The 8,005-nt window shown below is 50.4% G+C and overlaps 1 long non-coding RNA gene across 1 annotated transcript in view; it reads right to left on the reverse strand.

Annotated features, from left to right (window-relative positions):
• Positions 1-2,445: 2,445 nt before the first annotated feature.
• The window catches only part of LOC109288714, a 32,729-nt gene continuing 27,169 nt past the window's right edge, over positions 2,446-8,005 (reverse strand). The window contains exon 3 of the long non-coding RNA XR_002095212.1: positions 2,446-3,679. This is a non-coding gene — a long non-coding RNA (uncharacterized LOC109288714). The remainder of the gene's footprint in view (positions 3,680-8,005) is intronic.

The raw sequence follows: 8,005 nt of genomic DNA on the forward strand, positions 1-8,005 counted from the left end.
GGGGGGGGGGGGGGGGTGAGGCCAATGCTGCACTGCTAGCACCCTGTACCGCTGCTGCCTCCAAGAAGCAGGGCCGGTGGGGGGCAATGCCAGCGCCACTGGCCTTGCCCCCCTGCTCTGTCCCCTCCATCATGGCAGCGCCTTGGTCCCTGCCATCCCCCTTTGCCTCCAAGGAGCAAGGCCGAGGTGGGGAGAGGCCAGTGCCGCTAGCCCCACCCCCCAGCTCACCAGGCAGGCTGTGGGAAGGGATCAGACCCCTCTTCTTGTTGTAGCAGAAGCCTGAGGGGGAGGGGATGGGGCGGGGAATGGGTCAGGAGTTCAACCAGATGTTTGGCAGTCATCAAAACCAGTCAGGCAGGGTTTAGTCCATGCTAATTGTCACTACAAGCCAGCAACCCACTTGTCCGGTTAAGGTCCTGATTGCTAACTTGTGGGGAGCACGGGGATGGAAAAAAATAGCTGCTGCTAAGGTGTGCAATTATACTCACAACCAGGTGTTACTTGCTCTGAGCAGAACACACCTATAGGGCCAGAGCTCACCTCCCCTGTTGTTGCAAAGACTGTCAGCTGTCTGAACAGCAAGGGAACTTTGCAGCCCCATTAACCTCCTATTAGGTGTTAAATGCTTAGAGCGGAAGACTAGTATACTTCACTGACAACAGCATGCTTCACTGTTCACTGTGTAGTATTTGTATAATAGTGCTAAGGGGGTCAGGGTATACTACGCACCACATTATCCCTGATAATGGAGCGGGAGCACATACATAGACATCCTTGATTGATCTCCAAAAGAGCCCAGGATTACCCTGATCTTAAACCCCTCAACATACCTTAGGGCCTTTTGGACACCCATCCCACCAAGTAAAATACGAGATGACAAGGACTGATTAGTTTCTTTGAATTATTTGTTTAATAACGTAATAAAAAGAGATCAGCAGAAGATTGATTCATGTTAGGTTCTGCAGTTACACCTGGTGTCCTAACACATTCATTACATACAAATATCTACAAATTTTAGTGACACTTGGTGGACAAAGCAGCTCAGTACATGCAATTAGTGAATTACCATATACATATAACAAATTAATGGCTGCATAGTTGCAATTTGGCACTTACATACTAAACTACATCAGAATGCGGTTTAGTTTGTAACTATGAGAATTTAAAACCCCTAAAGCTTGCATATGTGTACAGGCAGCCCCCGCTTAACACGGTTTCACTTAGTGCTATTTTGCTATAGTGCTCATTTAAAATTCATGCCTCATTTTACTTAGTGCTGAGCCAGTTTCGTTATAGTGCTCAGCAAAGCAGCAGCAGGAAGTGGTGAGTGGCAGCGATTGGGCAGGCAAGTGGGCATGAGCTTGGGGCCCGCACTGGTGCTCCAGAGCCAAGGCCAGCAGGGGCCCAGGCAATGTTCCCTCTAAGAAGTAGCGGTCCATGAGCACACTGCTTCAGTCCGCAAGCGCACCGCTTCGGTCTGTGAGCACGCTGCTTTGGTGCGGCGTGGGACACTTACTGAAGGTAAACTCCTCACTCCTCACCTGGGGCAAGCAGGAGGGGCTGGGTCCTGGAGACCGGTGGGCTAGGGGGCTTTGGGGCTGGAGCCTGGTGCAAGCTCCACAAGCTCCAGGACACTTCTCTGCTCCCCCGCTTCACCTCAGGGAGCGAGGAGGCACGTGGCATCAGGGCTGGGGAGTGGAGCAGTTCCCCAGAGCCAGCAGAGCCTGCGGAGCAGTTCCCTGGAGCCAGCAGAGCCTGCGCCAGCCCCAGCCTCCATCCCTGCCTTGCCTCACCTCAGGGAGGAGCCACTGCCTGCCCCGAGTGAGGCTCTGCCGGCTCTGGGGAACTGCTCGTGGCATCAGGGCTGAGGAGTGGAGCACTTCCCCTGAGCCCACAGAGCAGCTCCCCGGAGCTGGCAGAGCCTCACTCAGTGCAGGCAGCAGCTCCTCCCTGAGGTGAGGCAAGGCAGGGATGGAGGCTGGGGCTGGGGCCTGGCACAGGCTCTGCCAGCTCCAGGGAACTGCTCCGGGGGCTCTGCCAGCTCCAGGGAAGTGCTCCACTCCCCAGCCCTGATTCCATGTGCTTCCTCGCTCCCCAAGACAAAGTGGGGGAATGGAGCAGTTTGCTGGAGCTAGCAGAGCTCACGCCAGGCTCCCACCCCTGCCCCCGCCTCCACCTCGGCTTTCGGAGGAACTTATCATCATGTAAGTGTCTGACACCGCAGCCCAGCTCCTATCCCAGCGGGTGTGCGGCCTAAAAAATTTTGTACACGGCCAGCCTTTTACTTGTGCATTGCTGCAAATGCATGCACCTTAGAGGGAACCTCGGGCCCAGGGCAGGGCAGCAGGAGCGGGGGGCCTGGGCCAGCATGTGGTTCCAGAGTAGCTGGAGGGGGGCGGGGGGAGGAGAAGCAGCAGTGACAAGAAGCAGCAAGTAGGGGGCAGGCATGAGTGCGGGGCCCCTGCCAGTGGCGGCAAGGGCCCAGAGCAGGGCAGCAAGAGCACGGGGCCCAAGCTGGCACATGGTGCTGGAGCAGCTGGTAAGCAGGGGGGTGGGGAGAAGCAGCGGCAGCAAGAAGCAGTGAGTGTGGGGCCCCATGGTGCAGGAACTGGCAGGACGTGGGGCATGGACTGGCACGTGGGGCCAGAGTGGCCAGCAGGCAAGTGGAGGGGTGGGAAGAGGCAGTGGTGATGGTGAGGAGCTACAGCAAGAAGCAGCAGTAACCAATTATTTCTATTTACATTAAACCCTATGGGGAAATGGATTTTGCTTAGCGCGGTTCTGCTTAACGCTAGGTTTTTCCATTGCCAATCAAGAGTGTTAAGCGGGGGTTGCCTGTAAAGTGTGATGCTACTAAGCTACACAAAGGAAAATTTTCATCACTTGCACATCACCTCGGTGTCTTGTGTACAAGTGCCCATAGTACGCAAGCAGGAGCTGAGACACTGTGATTGCTTTGAAGAAGGTATTACTTAATATTAAACACCAAGAGTGCTTGGGTGCATGCAGATTACAGCCCCAACGACTATACAGTATAGATAGCACTAAACACCCTGGAGAACCCAGAGGAAAAGTCTCTGATTCTTGTTTTTCTGACAAAACTATAAGGGGTAGTAAGTTAGCACTGAAAGGCTTTATGGCATAGTCATTCCATAATTGCCCACTTCGAGATTTCTTGCTGTTTCCATTGAGTCAGCTTTTACTGGCAACTGTTGAACACAGGATATTGAACTAGATGGAGCATTGGTCTGAACTAGCGTGTCAGTTCCTAAGTTCCACAGTGGGAGTTTCTGGAAGCCACAGAAACTGTCCAGAGGAGAGCTGGACAACCTCAAATCATGTGGGAAAGGGTTGGGAGGGCCTTGCTTGGGAGAGAAAGGCAACAACACAATATGTGCCTTCATTTCACCTCCCAGCCACTCTTCACTGTTCAGGGGTATTTCTCCATAGACTGAGGGAGGGGTGAGGGGAGGAGGGGAAAGAGCAATCCCATGCGGCATTTTCTTCCTCAGATTCACTCAGGATGCTTTAAGCAGAGAGTACAGTTGACTATAAAAACCACATCTCCAGAGGGGTCGTATTTTGCCTCTCTATCATGGGAAAACAGTCAACCCAGTTTGGTGAAAATTAATCGTAGTGATTAGCAACTAGTGAAGACTCTCAGCTCTCCAGAGCCTGTCTGGAAAAAAGCAAAAGACAAAACAGTGCTGTATTTCCCATCTTTAAAATACACACAAATATTTTATTTTCTTTTTCACCAGAAAAACATAAACCAGCTCCCTATATTAAGAGACTCCTGCATGCATTATTATTCAACTCAGCACCTTATGCTCTTTTAAAGGTTTTTAAAGAATGGGAAACAGTTTCTAAGCAGAAATGAACACGATTACTGAGCTCAAAAGAAACGAGAGTGTTTCCTTGTCAGAAAGTCCAGCCCTCATCTAACCATTAGAGATGAAATTGTTTCCTTGCCTCACTTGCAGAGCTTGGTGACCCAGACTCCTACTTTTCATTATAGAAAGATTATAGTGCTCCAAGGTTAAATGGATTTCAAGTGGCCTGTGTCCCATCAGCTTCAAAAAATTAAAGTAGTTTCAGATCCTACAGATGCCCTGGTTTCCCTCTGCCACTTCGGGTGGTTTTATACAATTACGTTGTCCTATTTTTAAAAAATGTTTTGCTCCTTCCTGCTCCTGTGTAAAAAAAACAAACAAACCCACAACCAACAAGGGAAAGAGATTAACAGTTTTAGGGAAACTGAAAATCTGCAGAGTGCTGCCACTGTTTCCTCTAATCTCTCTCAGTTAGAATAACCTCAGAAACAATAGTAGATGGAAAACATTCCAAAAGGGAGTGATTTTTAAATGGCTTTATATCCCTTTTAGCTGAAGCTTTCCTTTATTAATAAGATTAATTTTGATTCTCTTACCTAATTTTTAAACCCCCCACACAAAAGTCCTTAAAATAAAATGAAAAAAAGTGATCTGAAGCTTCAGTTATCTCCTCCAAAGGATTTTGACAAGGGAAGAACTTTATGAAAGCAGTTTGGTTATATTTCTGTTGTGCAGGTGTTTATGTTTGTTGAGAACTGGAGGACTGAGAGTGGCTGAAGGGACAGGGAAGGCCATGAGCAGGGTATGTGGCAGGCACTCTGCTGTGAGGCTGAAGCTCAAAGAGCTAGGGCCCAGTCAGCAGACCTGGACTGAGAGACCTTGGGTGGAAGAAAAAGGAACTGAGGCTAAACAGGTTGAAGCTTGGACACCAGTTGGTTTTGAAGGGGCCCAGTACTAGTCTGGTGCAGAAAGAGAGAGGCTTTGGATGTCAGGGTCTGAGTCCCAAGTCAAGTGGGTCAAGTTGAGCCCACGAAGTAGCCAAGAAAGAACTAGGATACGCACCTAAGGCTCAGTAGCCTCCAAAGAGAAGTCTCCCTTCTTCCCTTCTTCATTAACAACAACAAGACGTGGCAGATGAGACACCAGAGAAAGACCCTAAGAGGCAGGAATGAAGGCTGGATAGGACTAAGGCAACCATCAAGGGGGTGCTACAGCAACCCCAGGGTGTATCCAGTTACAAGGAGGCCTTTTCAGAATATAGTAAATATATAGGAAACCATGCTTAGTGCAGTGATGCTCAACCAGGGCACCATGGCACCGTGGGATGCTTTGTGATCCCTTCAAGGATGCCATGGAGTGCCATGCAATAGCACGGTGACGTGTGCAAACATGATTCATGGAGAAACAGAAATGCAAAATAGGAACATATAGGGTTAAAAACATTCTGACTTGTTGTGGTCTGCTTGAGTTCTTTGCAACACAATTGCTCTACTATTTTTCTGTAATCAAAAAACAAGGGGAAACTAGGAGCTGGCCTCCTCTGAGGACGGCCATGAGTCTGAGGGCTGCCCTGTGTTAGGGTTATCAGCAAAACACAGCCAAATCCACTGAGACTGTAAATCCTCACCTGTGTATTGAAGACGGAAGGGTGTACCCAGAATTTCATGAACCTCATTGCACCTAGGCTGGGTTTAGGGTGGTTAGCAAAACAGGCCATCGTTTTGTGGGCTTGTTCTCAAAATAAGCACATCATTTTTAGGCTTCTGTAATCTACCTTTTGTTTTCAAGGACAGAAGCACTCTTAGCACAGCTAGAACCATCACTGTAAGCAAGAAAGGCAAGGAGAGGACTCAGCATTGCCCCATGAATTGCACGGTCATTTATACCTGAGCAAAATGAGTTTGCAGTGTTACCAAACCAAGATGGTGTCATTTCACACCCAGTCTGCACTAAATGATTGCACGCTGTGCAGGACCACAAAGCATCAGAACCGCTTTGTCAGCTACGGATGCGAGATAATCAGACATTCATGCCCAGTGTAGCTGTGCCAGCATGGTAGAGACAAATTTGCTTACAGAAGAGTGCTTCTGTTGGCTTAATTTACATCAAAAAGAGGTGAGAGGTAGTTAGCTATTTTGTCTGTAGTTAGGGAGAATGCAAGGTAGTTTTGCACCTTATAAATTAACTAATCAGAGATGTACAGTATGAGTTTATCGAGTCCAGGCAGGTAGCACATTTGTAATGTAAGATGCCCTGTAAAGTCAATGTGCCCTTAGATAAATAATTTTCAACTTTTTTAGACTAGGGACACACCTCTTTGTTAGAATCTAGGCACCCTTTGGAAAATGCCAGATCTTAGTTTTTCACTTGCTTTTTGACTATGGAAAAATAAGAGAACAGCTGTTGCAAAGAATAGAGCAATAGTTGCAAAAATCTCAAAGTGACAAGTCAGAATGTTTTTGACACTATGGATTCTTATTTGGAATCTCTGGGTTCATCCTGTATATCACATTTAAGTGTTTGCACACATAATCGTAGATGGCGGAAGGGGCAGCTAATGGCGCTTAGCCCTCCCCTCAAACGTGGGGCAATGGTAGGGCCACAAGGCCGCCTGGGCATGGGCTTCCGGTGGGTGCAGGGGAGGGGTGAACATGCAGCTGTGAGGGAGGGAGTGGGGGTGGGGCTGGGGCAGGTGCTGTACAGCTGGGGCAGGACGGCATGGGATGCAGGACTGAGCCGCGAGTGGATCATCTGGGGGCCATTGCTCGTGCTGCTACACGTACTTCAGGAGGCATGGGGGGAGCGTGCCCCAGATCTGTGCAAGGCAGAGTGAGCTGCTGCTGCAGGCCCGGGCCAGGGCTACACTGGGCTCTTCTTAGTGGGGTGGGGGGTGGGCTGGGTAGTCAGTGGCGGCACTGGAATGGGGGCTACAGAGGGTCTGCAGCCACCACAAAATTCGCCATAGCCCCTGCAACCTCTCCTCCCAGCACTGCTGCCACCCGCCCTGAGTGCAGCATGGCCCAACCCCCCTGCCAGAAAGAGCCCAGCCCCAGTCCGCAGCCCGCCCTCACCCCATGCACAGATCCTAGGTACATGGACTCCATGCCCTCCCAGGGTGTGTGCAGTGGCAGGAGCCACCACTCCCTCCCCGTGCCAGGTGCCCCCAGATAAGCCACTTGAGGCTCTGTCCCATGCCTCGCCCCAGCTGTGCAGGGCCTGCCTTTGCCCTAGCTCCACTCCCTCCCTCATGACTGGGGGGGGGAGGGGGAGGAGGGGGGCAGATCAAAGCCCCAGCAGTGAGGGAGGGAGCAGGGCACAGGCAGAAGCAGGGTGCTGGGGCAAGTGGCTCCTGCCTGTGCCCCACTTTCTCCCTCCCCATTGGGGCTTCAATCTGCCTCCCCCTATGGCCCTTCCCCCTCCCCCTGCCCTTTCTCTCAGACTTCCCTGCACACCATGGGGTGCGTGTATGCACACACACGCTCATCCCCCCCAAATATTTTTTTCTCTCTCTGCCTATGCACATAATAGTGCTAATATTGCAAGGTACCCTTAAAGGATCCTGTGGCACCCTGGCTGAGAATCGCTACCTTAGGGACTTATATGGGCTGAAATGGCAAAAGCAAGATGCACCATAGATGCAAATAATTATAAAAGTATAAAATGAGTTTGATCACCTAATCCAGACCTTGGTGACATTAATCTGTGTAACAGCACCATTATGCAGTATGGCAGCTTGAGACAATGGGCCATGTCTATGTTCACAGACCTCTCTCTGCAATAGAAGTGGTACTGCAGGGATTCAGTGACCCAAGGTATTGATAAGAGCTTTCAGCCCTGGAAAGTTTGGAAACATAGACTGGGGCAAATACAGCAAGAGAGGGCAACAAGGAGTCTGAGGCACCTGGCTGAAACACCATGCATAGGCATGAGGAATAGTTTCATAGTTTCATAGCCTCCAGGGTCGGAAGGGACCTGAGCAGATCATCTAGTCCGACCCCCTGCCATGGCAGGAAGAGCACTGGGGCCAAATGACCCCAGTAAGGTGGTCATCCAACCTCCTCTTAAAAACCCCCAGGGTGGGAGCCTGCACCACCTCACTTGGAAGCTGGTTCCAGACCCTAGCCGCCCTGACTGTGAAGTAGCGCCTCCTGATGTCCAACTTAAACCTTCCC

The sequence above is a fragment of the Gavialis gangeticus genome, unplaced genomic scaffold, assembly GCF_001723915.1.
Source record: "Gavialis gangeticus isolate Ggan-Ray unplaced genomic scaffold, GavGan_comp1, whole genome shotgun sequence".
In the NCBI taxonomy this organism is placed as follows: Eukaryota; Metazoa; Chordata; order Crocodylia; family Gavialidae; genus Gavialis; species Gavialis gangeticus.